The sequence below is a fragment of the Cherax quadricarinatus genome, chromosome 48 (genome assembly GCF_038502225.1).
Source record: "Cherax quadricarinatus isolate ZL_2023a chromosome 48, ASM3850222v1, whole genome shotgun sequence".
Taxonomy (NCBI): domain Eukaryota; kingdom Metazoa; phylum Arthropoda; class Malacostraca; order Decapoda; family Parastacidae; genus Cherax; species Cherax quadricarinatus.
The window spans coordinates 12083216-12101004 of NC_091339.1; the positions used below are offsets into that span (position 1 = coordinate 12083216).

The following is a 17789-nucleotide window of genomic DNA, read 5'->3' on the forward strand; positions in this document are numbered from 1 at the left end:
TCATTATACTCTTGTTTTGGCCTATGTCTGTTCTTTGGTTGTACATCGCTGCAAACACCATTTTGGGATCCACCAGTCTTAAGTGTTCCTGCTATGTAGTCCTTTGCTTAGGTTCTGTCCATTCCTTCCATATCCGCAAAATTCCAGTTTTTTGACAAGCAGTGCAACTCCTCCTTCCCTTTTGTTCCCACTATCTTTCATCAAGATCTGACATCTGGGTGGAAATTCGCATTGTTTCCATGATCGCTATGATGTCTGTGGATGCCTCCATGATTCTTTCATGCCATACCTCACATTTATTTGTTATTCTATGGTCGTTAATGTACCATACCTTCAGCTTCTTTTCCAGTACCGTGTTCTGGGGAGTTTGTGAGGGCTGGGGTAGTAGGAGACGTGGCAGGTACAATGGGAAGCTGTTGTGAAGGTGGAGTTTGTGAAGAGGGGATGGGGGCTGCGGGTGTTGAGTGTGGGTTGTTTTGGGTTAATTTGTTGATTGCGGTGGGGCTGTCCAGGTTGAAGGCTTTGTGTAGGTGGTTCTGAGGGAGACTGTGTTTACTGGTCATGCTGAGTCTGGGCTTCCCTGCCGTCTCTGTCCTTGGCTCTTCTTTGCATCTCTGTATCAGTGTATCCTGTGTGCGTGTACATACTCATCTAGTTGTGGTTGCAGGGGTCGATTCACAGTTCCTGGCTCCGTCTCTTTACTGTCCGCTACTAGATCGCTCTTAACTGACTCAGGAAATCGTAATGACACGATTGCAAACAAACTATACTACGGACGGGGATAGAACCCGCGATCAGAGAGTCTCAAAACTCCAGACCGTCGCGTTAGATCACTCTACCTGTTCCATGAGCTTTATCATATCTCTTCTAAAAGTGTGTATGGATCCTGCCTCCACTTCATCACTTCCCAGACTATTCCACTGCCTGACAACTCTGTGACTGAAGAAATACTTCCTAACATCCCTGTGATTCATCTGAGTCTTCAACTTACAACTGTGACCCCTCGTTGCTGTATCCCATCTCTGGAACATCCTATCTCTATCCACCCCGTCGATTCTTCTCCGTATTTTATATGTCGTTATCATATCTCCCTATTTCTCCTGTCCTCCAGTGTCGTCAGGTCGATTTTACTTAACCTCTCGTCGTAGGACATGTCCCTTCAGCCCCAGGACTAGTCTCGTTGCAAATCTTTGCACTTTCTCTACTTTCCTTACGTGCTTGGCTAGGTGTGTATTCCAAACTGGTGATGCATACTCCAATATGGGCTTAACGTACACAGTGTACAGGGTCCCGAACGATTCGGAAACCTGTTTTTAGGTTTGTTACACTCACCTCAAGATCCTTTTCCTTGAGTCAGGTTTTTAATCTCTGGCCCCCTAGACTGTACTTCATTTGCAGTCTTCTTTGCCTTTCCCCAATCTTCATGACTTTGCACTTGGTGGGGTTGACCGTCAGGAGCCAATCCTGCAGCCTGTGAAGATTTCTTTGTAGTTCTGCCTGGTCCTCGTCCGATTGAATTCCTCTCATTTACTTCACATCTGCAAACACGGACACTTTTGTGTCTGTTCCTTCCGTCATGTCTTTCGCAAATACCAGAAACAGCACCGGTCCTAGGACCAGCCCCTGTGGAACCCCGCTCGTTACAGGTGCCCATTCTGACACCTCGCCACGTACCATGACTTGTTGTTGTCTTCTGACAGGTATTCACTAATCCATTGTAGTACCTTCCCTTTCATCCCTGCCTGGTCCTCCAGCTTTTGCACTAATCTCTTGTGTGGAACTGTGTTAAAAGCCTTCTTAAAGTACAAGCAAACGCAATCTACCCATCCCTCTCTCTCTCTCTCTTGTCGTACTGCTATCACCCTCTCATAGAACTCCAGTAGGTTTGTGACACAGGAATTCCCGTCCCTGTGTGTGTGTGTGTGTGTGTGTGTGTGTGTGTGTGTGTGTGTGTGTGTGTGTGTGTGTGTGTGTGTGTGTGTGTGTGTGTGTGTGTGTGTGTGTGTGTGTGTGTGTGTGTGTGTGTGTGTGTGTGTGCGTGTGTACGTGTGTATCGTACAAGGAAGTTATATGAGAGCTGGATTTGTGAAGTAAATTAAGCTGCTGGAGAGAGGCCAACACAAATACATCTTATAACTAGTATCCAAACTCAAACTTAACCGTGGTAAAGTTTACTACTAGTTACTGGGAGTTGGTAACGGCAGAGAAGCACGAGACAGTAAGAGAAACAGGCAGAGAGAGGAGAGAGAGAGAGATCCACTTCGAGAACAGCGTAAAGCAAGCTTCTATACCACAAGACGGGCAGAAAGCAGCAACTTCATTTTGGCTGTACCCTTCTCCAGAACATCGCTTCATCTGAGATCATTTATTCCCAGAATGACTCGAGTCTGGAACTCTTTCGTACAGCATTATGATGTCAACGAGATAAAGTCAGTTGATAAAATGAAAATGCTGGCCCACAGATGGCTCCAACTTCATCCTGTTCCCTATTTGTATGTCTCATAACAATAACAATCCTTTCAAATGAGATGTAGGTAACAGCTCTTAGCTTGTCAATAAAGTTAGGAATCCTTATCTAGTAAACTGCTTGTCAATAAAGCTAGAAATCCTTAACCTAACCTTGTCAAAACCTGTGTAAAAGAGAGATAGAGAGACAGAGACAGACAGACAGAGACAGTGACAGACAGACAGGCAGAGACAGACAGAGACAGAGGCAGACAGACAGAGACAGACAGAAACAGAGACATAAAGACAAATAGATTATAAAATATTTTAAATTCCACGTCGAGGATATCTCCTGAGGAAATTCTACTTCTATTTTGATTAAGGATTATCAAGTATTATGTAGATGGATGAGACAAGGAAATTTAAGGTGAGGATTCTTCCACCAACCTTCAGTCCTGGTAAGTGTTGGCATGAGACTAAGTCAAAAACATACGATTAAGCTGTACAAAAAAGGAATGGAAAGTTTTTGCTTTACACTTCCTGTACAGCAAAGTACTTCTCCCTCTGCAACTAGGAATGTTACTCTGCTCGTTCCTACAGAGCTGTACCAGTGGTTCTGTTACTAGATGCCTCTGGTTTTGCTTCTAAATATTGTGTAGCAGGTAGGTGTGAATTACTTTTTATCATGAACTGCTTTAGACCAAATGCTAGTTCACTGACACCCTATATTTGTCTATTTTTACGTGTCCAGACGGGTGTTTAAAAACTGACTCGACTTTTTGCATGCATCCTCCAAGTGAAGAATATTTCAGTGGTACACAACTACTCGTGGTAAACCTCGTGCCACGGGGTTTCGTATCCCTGATTCAAATACAGTAGTTGTATCACCTTGCTCTTCAAAAAAAGTCATCATTCTTGAGCTAGGCGAGATTGTTTAATATATTGTGTCTTATAGGATCCTCCATTTTTTTTTTTTGAGAGAATAGACTGAATGATTCTAGTCTTGATATGTTTGTCCCCTATGATGGAGTGAGGTTTGTTGCTCTTCTCTCTACCTTCTCAGGTTTGCTTATTCCATGGTTATAATTAGGGAACCAGAGTGGGACAGCATATTTATAAAAGGGTGTAAATAAGCATTATACAGCGTGAATTTTGTTTCAAAATTTAGGTCTGAATTTTCTAGCAATGAAGATAAACATACTGTTGTCTTAGTGCTTGCAGTAAAACAATCCTTAAGATATTCCAGATCGTTGCTTATAGCAACGATCTGGAATATCCTACGTCTGGAATATCCTACGTCTGGAATATCCTACGTCTCTGAAGTAGTTTCAATATTTCCCGCAGTCTTATATTTGGCAATTGTCTTTGTTGAAATTCATTCTCATCTCTTCTAGTCTTTGTCCAAATGCCTTTCCAGGTGGTCATGGATGCTGCACATCTCTTTAAATTTGTGTCATCTGCAAACTTCGCAATTCTGAATGCAAAATCCTATTCTAGGACATTTTATTATATTAAAAAATTACAAGGCTAATGACAGATCCTTGGGATTCCTCTCGTCACGCTTCTCTTCTTAGACACACAGATATTTAAAACTATTACCAGTTTCATAAAAGTCGAAAAGTCACTGATACCATGAGACATAGTTCGCTTTGCCCTGAACCTTTAGTGAAAGCAATCTCCCATACAGTAGTTTATTAAACGCCTTCTGAAAGCATAGTTGGCTGCAAAAGAGGTGATGTTTGGAAGATGAGCTGTCGATTTCTGCACGAAGTATTTCTACACTGTTTTAAGTAGCAACCTGTGAGTAAGTATGCAATGAAAATTATGTTATTTCTGGTCATTCTCTTTCTCTCTCTCTCTCTCTTCTCTCTCTCTCTCTCTCTCTCTCTCTCTCTCTCTCTCTCTCTCTCTCTCTCTCTCTCTCTCTCTCTCTCTCTCTACTAATTAGTCACTCACTCATTTTTTTTAAATAAAAGTTGAATTCGACAATATTGTAAGGAATATAATGACACTTAATATGAAGTAATGTAATTAGACCAGTAGGAGAAACATATGACACTCAGTTACTGTTGGGAGAGAACCTCTGAGTACAGCGAGTGTTATCGATCTGCCTCAGATATAACCATTTGATACAGATTATTTCATACATATTCAAGAAAAAGAGGATAAATAATTATACTAGATATGGTATACAGCATAATGACAATCGTTTGTTGGACCATGGATTAGTGAATAAAAGGCTGGTGCGTAGAGGGTCAACAAATATATCAGAACATTATTTAATTGTTGCTTAATTGAGTGTAAGAGGTAGATGGGGTACATTGAGAATGGTATGAGCGAGTGAAATAGTAGCGAAAGTTTATATGCTAAAGAAGGAGGTGGTTAGGGAAAGATTTAAACAAATATTGGGAAAACGATTTGCAAGGTAGTGAACAGGTAATGAGGAGGCTGAAGAGATTAGGGTAGATTTCAGAATAAAGTGGTAATCTGTGCTGCAGGAGTTTGTGGATATAGGAGGGTGGGTGCGGGAGGTAAGAAAAGCAATTATTGCAATGGTGAGAGAGAAAAAAAATAGAAATTTTTACAATGCAGAAGTGATATAAGGAGAGTGAAGTATGTGGAGAGTAAAAGAGAGGTTAAGAGAGTAATGAGAGAGTGTAAAAGGCGAGTAAATGAGAGGATGGGTGAGGTTCTCTCAACATATTTTGCTGAGAATAAGAAAAAAATTTGGAGTGAGATAAATAGGTTGAGAAAGCCTAGGGAATGAATGGACTTAGCAGATAAAAATAGGAGCGGAGACTTATTAGATGGAAAGTTGGAAGTATTAGGAAGATGGCGGGAATACTTTGAGGATCTGTTAAATGTTGACGAAGAAAGAGAGGCAGTGATTTCATGCATTGGCCAGGAAGGGATAATATATTTTCGAGTGAGGAAGAGCAAGATGCGAGAGTAGTGGAGGTGCGTGAGACAAAGAATAAAATGAAAGAGGATAAATCAGCAGGAATTGATGGGATCAAGCCAAAACTGTCAAAATCTGGTGTGGATGTAGTATTCGAGTGGTTGGTACTATTGTTAAATGTATAAAAGAGGCTAAGGTACCTAGAGATTGGCAGAGAGTGTGCATAGTTCCTTTGATAAAAGAAGGGGGATAAAAGAGAGAGTGTAAAACTTATTTTGGGAAATGCCTGTTGAGCATACCAAGTTAAGCGAAAGCTAAAGTTATTAAAGAAAGAATTAACTTTAAGATGGATAGCAGGATCGAAGATTAACAAGGAGGTCTTAAGAAGCATATTGAATGTGCAGACTAAGTGTTTATACTGAAGAACTGAAGCGAACAGAAGTAAGACAAAGGTAAGAAAGGTTTCGTTGCATCATGTATTACAAAAGACATATGATAGGGTGGATGGGGGATTAACGTGGCTTATGCTGCAAGTTCATGAAATAGGTGGTAGGTAAGTACAAGCAGTTAGGAGTTTTTATGATGATAGTCTGCTTTAGACAGGGATGCATAATGTCACCATGTTGTTTAACACAGACGTGCGGCTGTAAAAGAAGTGATTGCAAAGGTGTTGAGGAGAGGTGTGGGATTAAAATATATAGAACCTTGTACAAAACAGGAGTTGTCACAGTAGCTTTTTGCCAATGACTTTGTGTTTTGGAGAGATTCTGAAGAGAAGTTGCAAATAATTTCGGAGGGTATGTAAAATAGGATAATTGAAAGTGAGAATAGGAAATAGTAAGGTGATAAGGTTAATACACGATTTAAGTAATGAAGGATCGGATATTAGACTGGAAGAAGTACGTAGAAAATGAATGTTTTCAGATATTTGGAACTTATTTTGTCGACAGGCAGACTTATGAAAGACGAGGAGAACCATAGAATCGATGAGTGGAAAAAAGCTGATTGGTGCATTGAGGTGTTTGTAGAGAAAAGAAAGTTATACAAGGAGGCGAAAACGGGAATATATGACAATATAGTGGTACCTACACCCTTATATGGGTATGAAGCATAGGATGTGAATGTAGCGAGGAGGAAGCTGGAGACAATCTGTGGTGTGAATATTATGCAGAGAATTCCTAGCTTAAAGATTACCTGGTGTGGAGTTACTAAAAGTATTATCCAGAGGACTGAGAAAGGGTTAAGGTGAATGAGACATTTAGAGAGGATAGGGCAAAATAGGAGGACGTGGAGGGTGTAAAAATCAGTAACGGATGGAAGGCGGCGTAGGGGTCACGCTTGAAATGGTTGGAGATGTCGGAGAATATGGAAAATGCGGGAAAAATGCAATATATGCCCAGTGAAAAGCAGGGGAGCAGTGGGCACAGTAAGGAAACACTGTATTAACGTCCATGGACCCGTTATTCAACATATTACCAAAAGATTTCAGAAACACTGCTAGGACAAGTGCAGAAGTATTCAAGAGAAAACTGAACAATTATCTTCATCAGGCGCCAGATCAACCAGGCTATTATGGATATGTGGGTCAATGGGCTACCAGTAGCAACAGCCTGGTTGGCTAGGCAAGCACCTGACGATGCTGGCCCATGGCCGGGATTAGGGATTAAAAAAAACTCTGGGAGCTAGTCAAAGATTTATCAAAGGAACATCCACTCGGACTAAAGTTACGGGGTATCATAATTTTTGTGAATGTATCGTTAAAGATATTTTGAAGCAAATCAGAATAAGCATTCTTAGTTGTTGAATAAAAATGAATATCACTATTTATTCAATAAAATTGGCAAAATGAAACTTATGCCAGCCAATAGAAGCAAGAGCCTAGATTAGAAGCAGAGCAGAAGAGGCATTCTCCAGTTATGGACCATATTTCAACTATTCCAGTTGAGGATTTTCAGACCAGGTAAACTAAAATTGTTTTACCGTTATTTAGAGGAATAAACATTTCACGCTATTTCAGGTATAAAATGGCCATGTCTGTACCTGGAAGCAGAATGTTTGAAGGTACACCACTAAGTGTTTTGCAAGTTATCAAAGCTATTGCAGGACGCTGGCAGTGGGTTCACTAACTACGGTCTTATGCACGGTAACGTGCCAGTTATTTCATGAATTTGGATCTCGTTACAGTACATGAGTATTGAAAATTAGAAGCTGATTGGATGAGGCATTCTTGAGTCATAAGTTAAATAAAATCGAAAAGTTGGTGGAAGGAAAAAAAAAAGAATTAGGCATCCTTTTAAAAGTACCTCTTCCGTGATACCTAATTACTAATTCAGTGTCTGTCCAACATAATGCTTATTTTCACAACATCCCATCTACCCTCTATTCTCCTTATCCAAGACAAGGAAACAACTAAGATGCAATAAAATGCCTCCCATACTATATACACCATCTTTTAATTTTTCCTTCTAGGCTTCTGCCAAAACTTAAAACTATTGTTTCATCTCTAGAGCCATTTTAGTGGAATATAAAATATTTGTGAGAACGACTAAAAAGAGAAATCTAAGGTAAAACTGCATGTGATGATTAAAAAGGCAGAGAGACCTCTTACCATGTTTCTAGAATGTATATAGATGAGACAGATTTAAAGAATGTATAAGGGATGTTTTTAAAGACTCCCACGAAGATACACGAGTATGTGAATAACCTCAGGATACAGTTATGATACGTAACGAAAATGTCCAAAACGTTTGGACCGACATATTGAAGAAATATTTTGCAATGAGGTACCCAGTCACTCAGCGTTTCGTCTACGGAAAGGAAATAATCCAATTTTTTTTAGGGGAGAAGACGCCCTTTGATTATTTACAGTGCTAAACAATCTTTGCACCCAACCTATATATTAACTTAGTACTTCCGGAACCACGCCAAGCGCCACGTTTAATGTTTATAAATTGAGCTTCCGTGGGAAAGGCAATTATATGGAAAGGCAGCGAACGAAATGAAAGAGTATGTAGCTGGAAAGTGCAACGCAGCATAGAAAAATCTCGTACCCAGAACCAGAAGCAGTACAGGTAAAAATAAAGTGAACCTATGTTTCACCCAAACGCAAAAGTTCAAGAGTGTAAAAGAAATATAGAAAGCAAAGAATGCCGGAGAACAGGAAAGAGCGCGAAAGAACCAGAAATGAGTGCAACAGAAAGACTGTGAAAGATCAGGTAGTAAGGTCAAAAAGAAAGAAGGGAGCTTGCTAAGAATAACCAGGAAGTCCACGAGAATCTGAACAAAAAATTTAGGAAGGTATACTCAGTGGAATCAGAAACATTGCCTGAGAGTCTAACACGTACAAGACACTAAAAATACAACAGGATTAAAGGTGAAGCAACTACTGAGCGACCTAGATACCTCTAAGGTAATGGGACCAGTTAGCATCTTTTCGTGGATGCTGAGAGAGGGACCAATAGAACTGTGTGAAACACTAGCAGCAATCTTCAACAAAACAACTGAAGCAGGGCTTCTACCAGAGTTCTGGAATATTGCAAATGTAGTCCAGATATGTATAAAAGAGGACCGACTGGTCAAAATAAATAACGTGTACTGTAAATAAAGTTGTGGAGAGATTATCAGAAGAAAAGTAGTGGAGTATCTGGAAAGGAGTGGATTCGTAAGCATCAGCCAACACTGTTTTAGAGAAGATAAATCCTGTCTTGCTAACCTTCAAGATTTCTATGATCAGGTAACGAAAGTTCTTGACAAGAGGGGTGAATGAATCGCATATATTTTTGCATAGTAATAAGGCGCTCGAAATAGTACTTCATAAGAATCCGAGAGAAAAGCTAAAGGAGCAGACAGGAATAACAAGGAAAGTACTAAAGTTAATCAAGGAGTAATAAACAGTCAGTTATTGTTCTGAGGGAGATATTAAAATGGGTCAGTTTGACAGATAGGTTTCTACAGATGGCGTGAAAATAATTTATCCCGAACAAATGCAAAGTTATGAAAATCGGAGGTCAAGTACGACTGGAAACAGAGAATATGCTTGGGAACAAAAACTGCAAACCTTTCTGTACGAGACTGGTCTTGGGATGAGCAAAGTTCCTATCATTTCAGCTGAAATAAGAATTAAATAATTAACCGTGAGGCTAACAAATTCAAGGGCGGCTTTTAAGAACCTCGAAAAAAAAATGTATGCTAGGCCCATCTTGGTGTGTGAAGAAACAGAATGTAACCCGGATTTAACAATGGGAAAATTTTAAATATTTGCAACGAGACTAGTCCAAGAGCTGAGGGAGCCAAGCTATGAGATGAGGCCAGAGGAGCTAAATCTAATGAAAGTAGAGAACAGAAGAACCGATGAGCCAGAGGGATGTTAGGAGGCGGGATCCATACATAGGTTTAAGAATAATTACTTTAGGGCTCAAGCTGAAAGAACAGAGTGAATCAAATAACTGCCAAAGGAAATGAGGGACCAGGAGCTGAGATTCGACCCCAGCAACCACAAACAGGTGAGTACAGGATATCTAAGCTTTTATAGGAAAGAAGCAAGTCAAATCAGCTAGACTCCATACATATACAACACCACTAATCATTAGTCGCTGCTGTAGGAATATTGATTCCTCTAATAAACCTAACTAATGGGATGAAAAAATATTTTATAAATGAATTATTGCGGAAAATCAACGTATGCTTACCTTGTATTATCATGAAATCTGATCCATCTCATGTTAAAGAATTTAATACCATATACATATAATCTGCAATGAAAATAACAGTCATGTATATCATTTTGTAAATACTTTGAAGTTCTATTTAAAATTAAACATTTTATTGTATATATTTTGTGCTAATGATAAATATCATTAATAAATATCATCGCAAAGAGATGAAAATAAAGAGTGAGTTTAAAAAAAGTTTATAACTGATCCTCTTTTGTTTTCTGTCTGTAAGAGAACAGGATATGCATCCTGCTTCCCTTGAAGTCACTGTGGCATGCTGGCAAAGATGGCTGATCACCAATGTTCTTTCTGAGTGCTAAGAGTTGCTTATATGTGATTTGGTATTTATTGCGACCTCAGAGAAAGGACGCAGTAACTATATTGTATATATTGTCTATTCATATAATTTTATATTGCTGATGTCTTCAATAATAGCTAAAATGAAAATTTCGTGCTTTATATTATTATTAAACTTATTATATTAGCTTATGTATGTAGGTAGGATGTAACAACTACACCTCTCATTGTGCTCACTGTTGGAGACTTTTGATTGACTGCCATCACTTGCAAACTACCTGTTCACTTGTTACGCTGGTGCTGACCACACCTGATGTTGTGGTGGCTGGGCCTCTATATTATTATTATTATTATAATCAAGGGGAAGCGCTAAAGCCATAGGATTATACAGCGCCTGGGGGGGAGGAGGATGTGGAAGGCATTCAGGCTTAATTCGGGGAACTGGAGTACAGATCCAATTCCCTAAATCAGGAGCCCCTCACCAACATCAAGGAACCTTCCTTGAGGGGCGGGCCTCTATAGATATCGCTGCTTCTCGTAGAAGATACATCTCGTTTCTCTGCTCAGTCATCTCATGTGACATAGACTCTGTTTTGGTAGAGTATGTGAGCCGGAACATAAATCTCGTAACTCTGTGCAAGCCTGTTCACTGAACATTATATAAACATAGTGATATTTGATGTTTTCAGAGGTTGTGTGTCATGGAGACACTATATCTCTTGTCCCAACCCCTCAAGGAAGGTTCCTTGATGCTGGTGAGTGGCTCTTGATCTAGGGAACTGGATCTGTGCTCCAGTTCCCTGAATATCTTCCATCCCCCCACAGGCGCTGTATATTCCTACGGGTTTAGCGCTCCCCCCTTCATTATAATAACAATAATAATCTTGTCCCAAGTTAAACTCCACCTGCATTTGTTCCGACATCTACGCACTGCCGTAGTCGGGGATTTGGTAATGCTGAACTTAGTTTCAGAAATAAGGGAGTTTTATACCTTTTGCGTAGAATCTGTTGAGGGTCCACAGTTAGTGTCGTTTTTGTTTCCTAGTTCCTTGCTTGACGCTGTGTTACTCTGCTGCATCGAACATTATTGCTGTTTGCCGAATGTGTCTCCTTATTGCTCAAGCAAACTGTTTGTTTTCCTTGATGGTTGAGAAGTTAGATTATTTAGGGACTTGTCAGTGACAGTATAAGTCTAAGTAGAGTCGAGTCTTACTGAGACATACCGAGCATTACTGAGCACACACACACACACACACACACACACACACACACACAAACCTTCTGGAGTTTCATGATAAAATAACAGAGGTAAGAGATGAGAGAGAGGGGTGGGTTGATTGCATCTTCTTGGACTGCAAGAAGGCCTTCGACACAGTTCCTCATAAGAGATTCGTGCAGAAACTAGAGGATTAGGCGCGTATAACGGGAAGGGTACTCCAATGGATCAGAGAATATCTGACAGGGAGGCAACAACGAGTCATGGTACGTGATGAAGTATCATAGTGGGCACCTGTGACAAGCGGGGTCCCACAGGGGTCGGTCCTAGGATCAGTGCTATTTTTGGTATATGTGAATGACATGATGGAAGGGATAAACTCAGATGTGTCCCTGTTCGCAGATGATGAGAAATTAATGAGGAGAATTAAATCAAATGAGGATCAGACAGGACTTCAAAGAGACCTGGACAGACTGGATACGTGGTCCAGCAACTGGCTTCTCGAATTCAACCCTGCCAAATGCAAAGTGATGAAGATCGGAGAAGGGCAAAGAAGGCCGCAGACAGAGTATAGGCTAGGAGGCCAAAGAATGCAATCCTTGCTCAAGGAGAAAGATCTTGGCGTGAGTATAACACCGAACATGTCTCCGGAAGCACACATCAACCAGATAACTGCTGCAGCATATGGGAGCCTGGCAAACCTGAGATTAGCATTCCGATACCTAAGTAAGGAATCTCAAGACACTGTACACCGTGTACGTCAGGCCCATACTGGAGTATGCAGCACCAGTTTGGAACCCGCACCGGGTCAAGCACGTTAAGAATTTAGAAAAAGTACAAAGGTTTGCGACAAGGTTAGTTCCAGAGCTAAGGGGAATGTCCTATGAAGAAAGATTGAGGGAAATCGGCCTGACGACACTGGAGGACAGAAGGGTCAGGGGAGACGTGATAACGACAAACAAATTACTGCGAGGAATAGGCAAGGTGGACAGAGACAAGATGTTCCAGAGAGGGCACACAGAAACTAGGCGTCACTCTTGGAAGTTGAAGACTCAGATGAGCTACAGGGATGTTAGGAAGCATTTTTTCAGTCATAGAGTGGTCAGGAAGTGGAACAGTCTGGCGAGCGATGTAGTGGAGGCAGGAACCATACATGGATTTAAGACGAGGTATGATAAAGCTCATGAAGCAGGGAGAGAGAGGACCTAGTAGCGTTCAGTGAAGAGGCGGGGCCAGGAGCTGAGTCTCGACCCCTGCAACTACAATTAGGTGAGTACACACAATCTCCTGAGGGGTACATCAACCAAATAATTGCTGCGGTATACGGCTGACTAGCAAACGTAAGAATAGTATTCCGACATCTTAGTAAGGAGTCGTTCAGGACTCTGTACACCGTGTACATCAGGCAAATATTGGAGTATGCAACACCAGTTTGGAACCCACACCTAACCAAGCACGTCAGGAAAAGTGCAAAGGTTTGCAACGAGACTAGTCCCCGAGTTAAGGGGCATGTCCTACGAGGAGAGGTTAAGGGAAATCGACCTGACGACACTGGAGGACAGGAGAGATAGGGGAGACATGATAACAACATATAAAAAATTGAAAGGAATCGATAAGGTGGACAGGGGTAGGATGTTCTAGAGATGGGACACAGAAACAAGGGGTCACAATTGGAAGTTGAACACTCAGATGAATCACAGGGATATCAAAAAGTATTTCTTCAGTCACAGAGTTGTCAGGAAGTAGAATAGTCTGGAAAGGGAGGTGGTGGAGGCAAGATCCATATATTGCTTTAAGAAGAGGTATGATACAGTTCATGGAGCAGAGAAGGAGTGACCTAGTAGCTACCAGTGAAAAGGCGGGGCAAGGAGCTATGAATCGACCCTTGCATCCACAATTAGGTGAGTACACACACACACACACACACACACACACACACACACACACACACACACACACACACACACACACACACACACACACACACATATACACACACACACACACACACACACACATTATTCTTATACTTGTGTGCATCTCAGCAACGTATCAGGCTGTACTAAGAGTTGCACAGTTATTAAATGTGCCCTTAACACTATACGATTTTATGTACCAAACCAAACTGTTATATAAGTATACCAAGTTATACTCCATGAGTAGTGAAGGAGTCTATTTCCTTAATTATACCAACTATATTAACTGTGATTATTACCACCTATACACCTTAGTTATTAAAGATCTCAATTTTTATGTGGGTAGTTTGTATTCATTAAGTTGCAGTCCAAAAGAGTTATTGAGGAGCCTCTTAATTTTAAAAGATAACTGTACTAGAATATTCTCTGACAAACTGTTACAACACCAGAAACAAGCTAGATGCTAAAAGGGGATCAATACGTTGACCTTGTATTCTCTGGAGATGTCTACACATTATAGCCCCTCAAGGGAGGTTCCTTGATGCTGGTGAGGTACTCTTGATCTAGGAAATTGTATCTGTTCTCCACTTTCCTGAATTGAGCCTGAATACCTTCCATCCCCTCCCCACATGCGCTGTGTAATCCTACGAATTTAGCGCTCCCCTATGATTATATAATATATTTATATACATTATAGACATAACATTTTGTAACAGTGTCACTGAAGTTACTCCATTCCCGCAGAGTTGCTGCAGTATGTAAACACTGTATGGGGCAGATGGGAAAGGATTTGCTAAAATTGGAGGTTCCTGAGAGGTTGACCATGTGGCAATGTTTGTATTATCCCAAGTATTGGATCATGCAAGGATGGTCCAGTGAACTGTGGCCTTATACTGTCTTCTGCCATGGAAAATAACATGGCCTGAAGCTATGCACGTGTTTTCTTACTATAAACATATTTTTATAACGTATAATGTTTATTTTTGTGCAAACTATTTTGCTCTACTTTTTCCAAGTTAATATTAATTTTAAAAAGATTCCTGAACCTTTATTAATGAAAGGTAATAATAATTAAGCAAACCTGATAATACATAGTGAACTAGATGACTTCCTCGCATTTTAATCTGTGATGAAAGAATACTCGTGACTTTGTGTTGCAGGTTTGCCATATATAACAGTTAGTAATACTTATAGCGAATGTAATATTATTAATGTCAAAAAGTTTTCACAGGTGTTTTTTCTTTCTAGTGTTGGAACAGTTTTCTTTGATATTTCCTATATGTTTCACATTCAGTCTGTGTTCCTTTATATTGCTTGTGAATTAAATTTATCCCAGTAATATTTATACGTGTGAATGTAATTATATTAACAAGTGTCATAAGATGAATTTTTATAACTTTTGGGATTTTATAGAAGAAAATAGCAATGAAGCAGTAAACCTGTATGTTAATAGTCGTTCAGGATCAAATACCAGAGGTGATAATAATACAGTTTCAAGCAAAAAAATAAACAAGAAAGAGAATAGAGATCAAAGAGAGGGAGAGGGAAAGACAACTTGTACATTTACAGGTTTCTGGGTAGCGACTTTTGCTCTCATTTAATTTCCATAAAAATGCCAATTTCTCAGATTTACATAAAGTGACCTTGAGATATTTTTTTTTTTCACTTTTTGCCAAAAAAAAAAAAAAAAAAAAAAAAAAAAAGACTGCTGCACAGAAGGTGTCAGAAGTGAGCTACTTTCGTTTGTACGCAGCTTCTCGGTTGAGAATTACAAATTTCAAATACTCATGAGAGGAATGAGTTTTCTGATTATGCTAAGGATAAAGAAATAGTATTGGTTGAATAAAAAATGTTTCTTGCGAGATATAGACAAAGATTCAGGAACTTGAAATTTCATGGTGGACATTCCTTAATTTACTTTACAAAGGAAAAAATTTTCTAGAACAGTTGTATAATGCACATTGTGTTGACCTTAGAAGTTATTCGGAGGAAAAAGGACTTGATACTTTTAAAGTTGTTTTTTAATCACGTTAAAAAGTGCTAGCTAACAACAAATAAGGAAAAGGTAATAATCATTCTCATTCTGAGTTTTCTCACACTCATTATAAGCCTAATTCTATGCTTTGTGGTTATAAAAATAAGAGTGACCAGAATTTTGAGGGACAAATAAAGTAAGAAGCGACATTACAAGGCAAAGGTTCAATTAATTTTAATCCAGATAATTTTTCAGGTTAAGTACCAGTCTTGGTACCAGTTCTTAAGTTTATACTAGTATTATTTTGAAAAGAGGAGCCATGTCCAAACCTTTTTCCTGCGTCAGACTGCAGGATCAGGCAGCAGACAACCAACCCCCCCCTCCTCAGGTAACTACTGTTGCTGAGATATACACTCAGTAGTCTGTATCAAGTTTTCACACTGAGGAGAGGAGTTTTTGGACAGTCCACTGTCGCTTTACAAAAAGATGTGAGCAGTGTTGAGAATGTTGTCTTCACGAGATGGTTTGTGCACTTATGCTGTATTACTTTCTTTTGTGTTGCCAGTATCTGATGACACTTAAACAGGAGCAGATATTTCATTGAAAGGTATTACAGGTTCTACAGAGAGGAAACCTGTACATAGACTGTTGGCATATTCTGTCTACAGAACTGATTATCTGTCTGTAGGTATTATGAAATTTCATTTGAAGGAATGAACCTTTCACTAGAAATTAATGTTTTAATCCGGTTGGTAAATGAATAACCTCTAGTGAGCAGAGAACCTGACTACAATATTTGGGTAAAGAGAGGAAGGGAAATTCTGAAGATCTTTTCTCGTATGTACTATTATAGAAAGTATTGTACGTGACATTGCTACAGTAATTAATCCTGATGATTCTCATAATGATTGTGAAGAGACTGTTTAGAGATTTTCAACAGCAGACAACGCTGAACAATGACGTTCCAGCAAGAATCGAGTCTGATCTGAGCAAGAGTCAAGGAAAAAGTGCAAAAGATGTAGGTTTTCAGCGCAGCTAATTAATGCATAGAACTGAGTTGACTCATTTAAATCCATAAGAGCTTCAGCTGTGTCTGAAGAATATTGACATTTAGATAAGTGATTACATTTCACAGAAGGAATTCCTATGAAGAAGTCCCCTTCGGTTGCCGTACCTGTGGGTGGACACTTGAGTAAATCTAAGAGTGTTTATACATATATATATATATATCCCAAATATCTGAATACATTCACCTCCTCCATACTCTCTCCCTCCAATCTGATATTCAATCTTTCATCACCTAATCTTTTTGTTATCCTCATGACCTTATATATATATACCAAATATATATATATATATATATATATATATATATATATATATATATATATACACATCCTTGTCTAAATAATTCTTTTGGCCTCGTTTGTGTGCTAAATTGAATTAAAGTCTAATCAAAGTATAAAACCTGACCCACTTCATCTCATTGCAGCAGCAGGTGAGCCTTTCTGTACAGAAAATCTGGTGGTGAACGTAGTTGGTCCACTCCCAGGGACCAGAAGAGGAAATATCTATTTACTAACAATTATTTGTTCTTCTTCCAGGTACCCTGAAGCAGTTCTTTTACTTAGTACTAAAGGCTCTGATGAAATTCCTTTCTCAAGTTGGCTTGCTATTTAAATTCCAAACATATCAAGCATTTAATTTTGCTTTAAATGTATTTCAGTCTATTTTAAGGAGTTTAGATGCAGAACCTTAATTTTCACAAGCTTATCACCATTTATGTCAGATGGTGGTGGAGTGTTTTCTTCAGATTCTTTAGACTACATTACATGCCTTTTGTATAGTTCTAAAGGCTGGGATATAGATGATTTCTTTTCTCTCATTTGCCGTCCCTTTTTTCTTGTTTGCTGTCCTTTTCTCTTGGTTTTAATCTTTGGAATTTGTTTACTGTCATCTCGTGAGGGGAACATTGACTGGGTGATGAAGGTGAGGCTTCCCCAGCTGGGTGATGAAGGTGAGACTTCCCCAGCTGGGTGATGAAGGTGAGGCTTCCCCAGCTGGGTGATGAAGGAGAGGTTTCCCCAGCTGGGTGATGAAGGTGAGGTTTCCCCAGCTGGGTGATGAAGGAGAGGTTTCCCCAGCTGGGTGATGAAGGTGAGGCTTCCTAAGCTGGGTGATGAAGGAGAGATTTCCCCAGCTGGGTGATGAAGGTGAGATTTCCCCACCTGGGTGATGAAGGTGAGGTTTCCCCAGCTGGGTGATGAAGGAGAGGTTTCCCCAGCTGGATGATGAAGGTGAGGTTTCCCCAGCTGGGTGATGAGGGTGA

General features: G+C 39.8%; 1 protein-coding gene across 1 annotated transcript in view; it reads right to left on the reverse strand.

Moving 5' to 3' along the window:
• The window catches only part of LOC138854055 (cell adhesion molecule Dscam2-like), a 440761-nt gene that overhangs the window by 292266 nt on the left and 130706 nt on the right, over positions 1-17789 (reverse strand). The gene's annotated exons all lie outside the window — the stretch shown is intronic.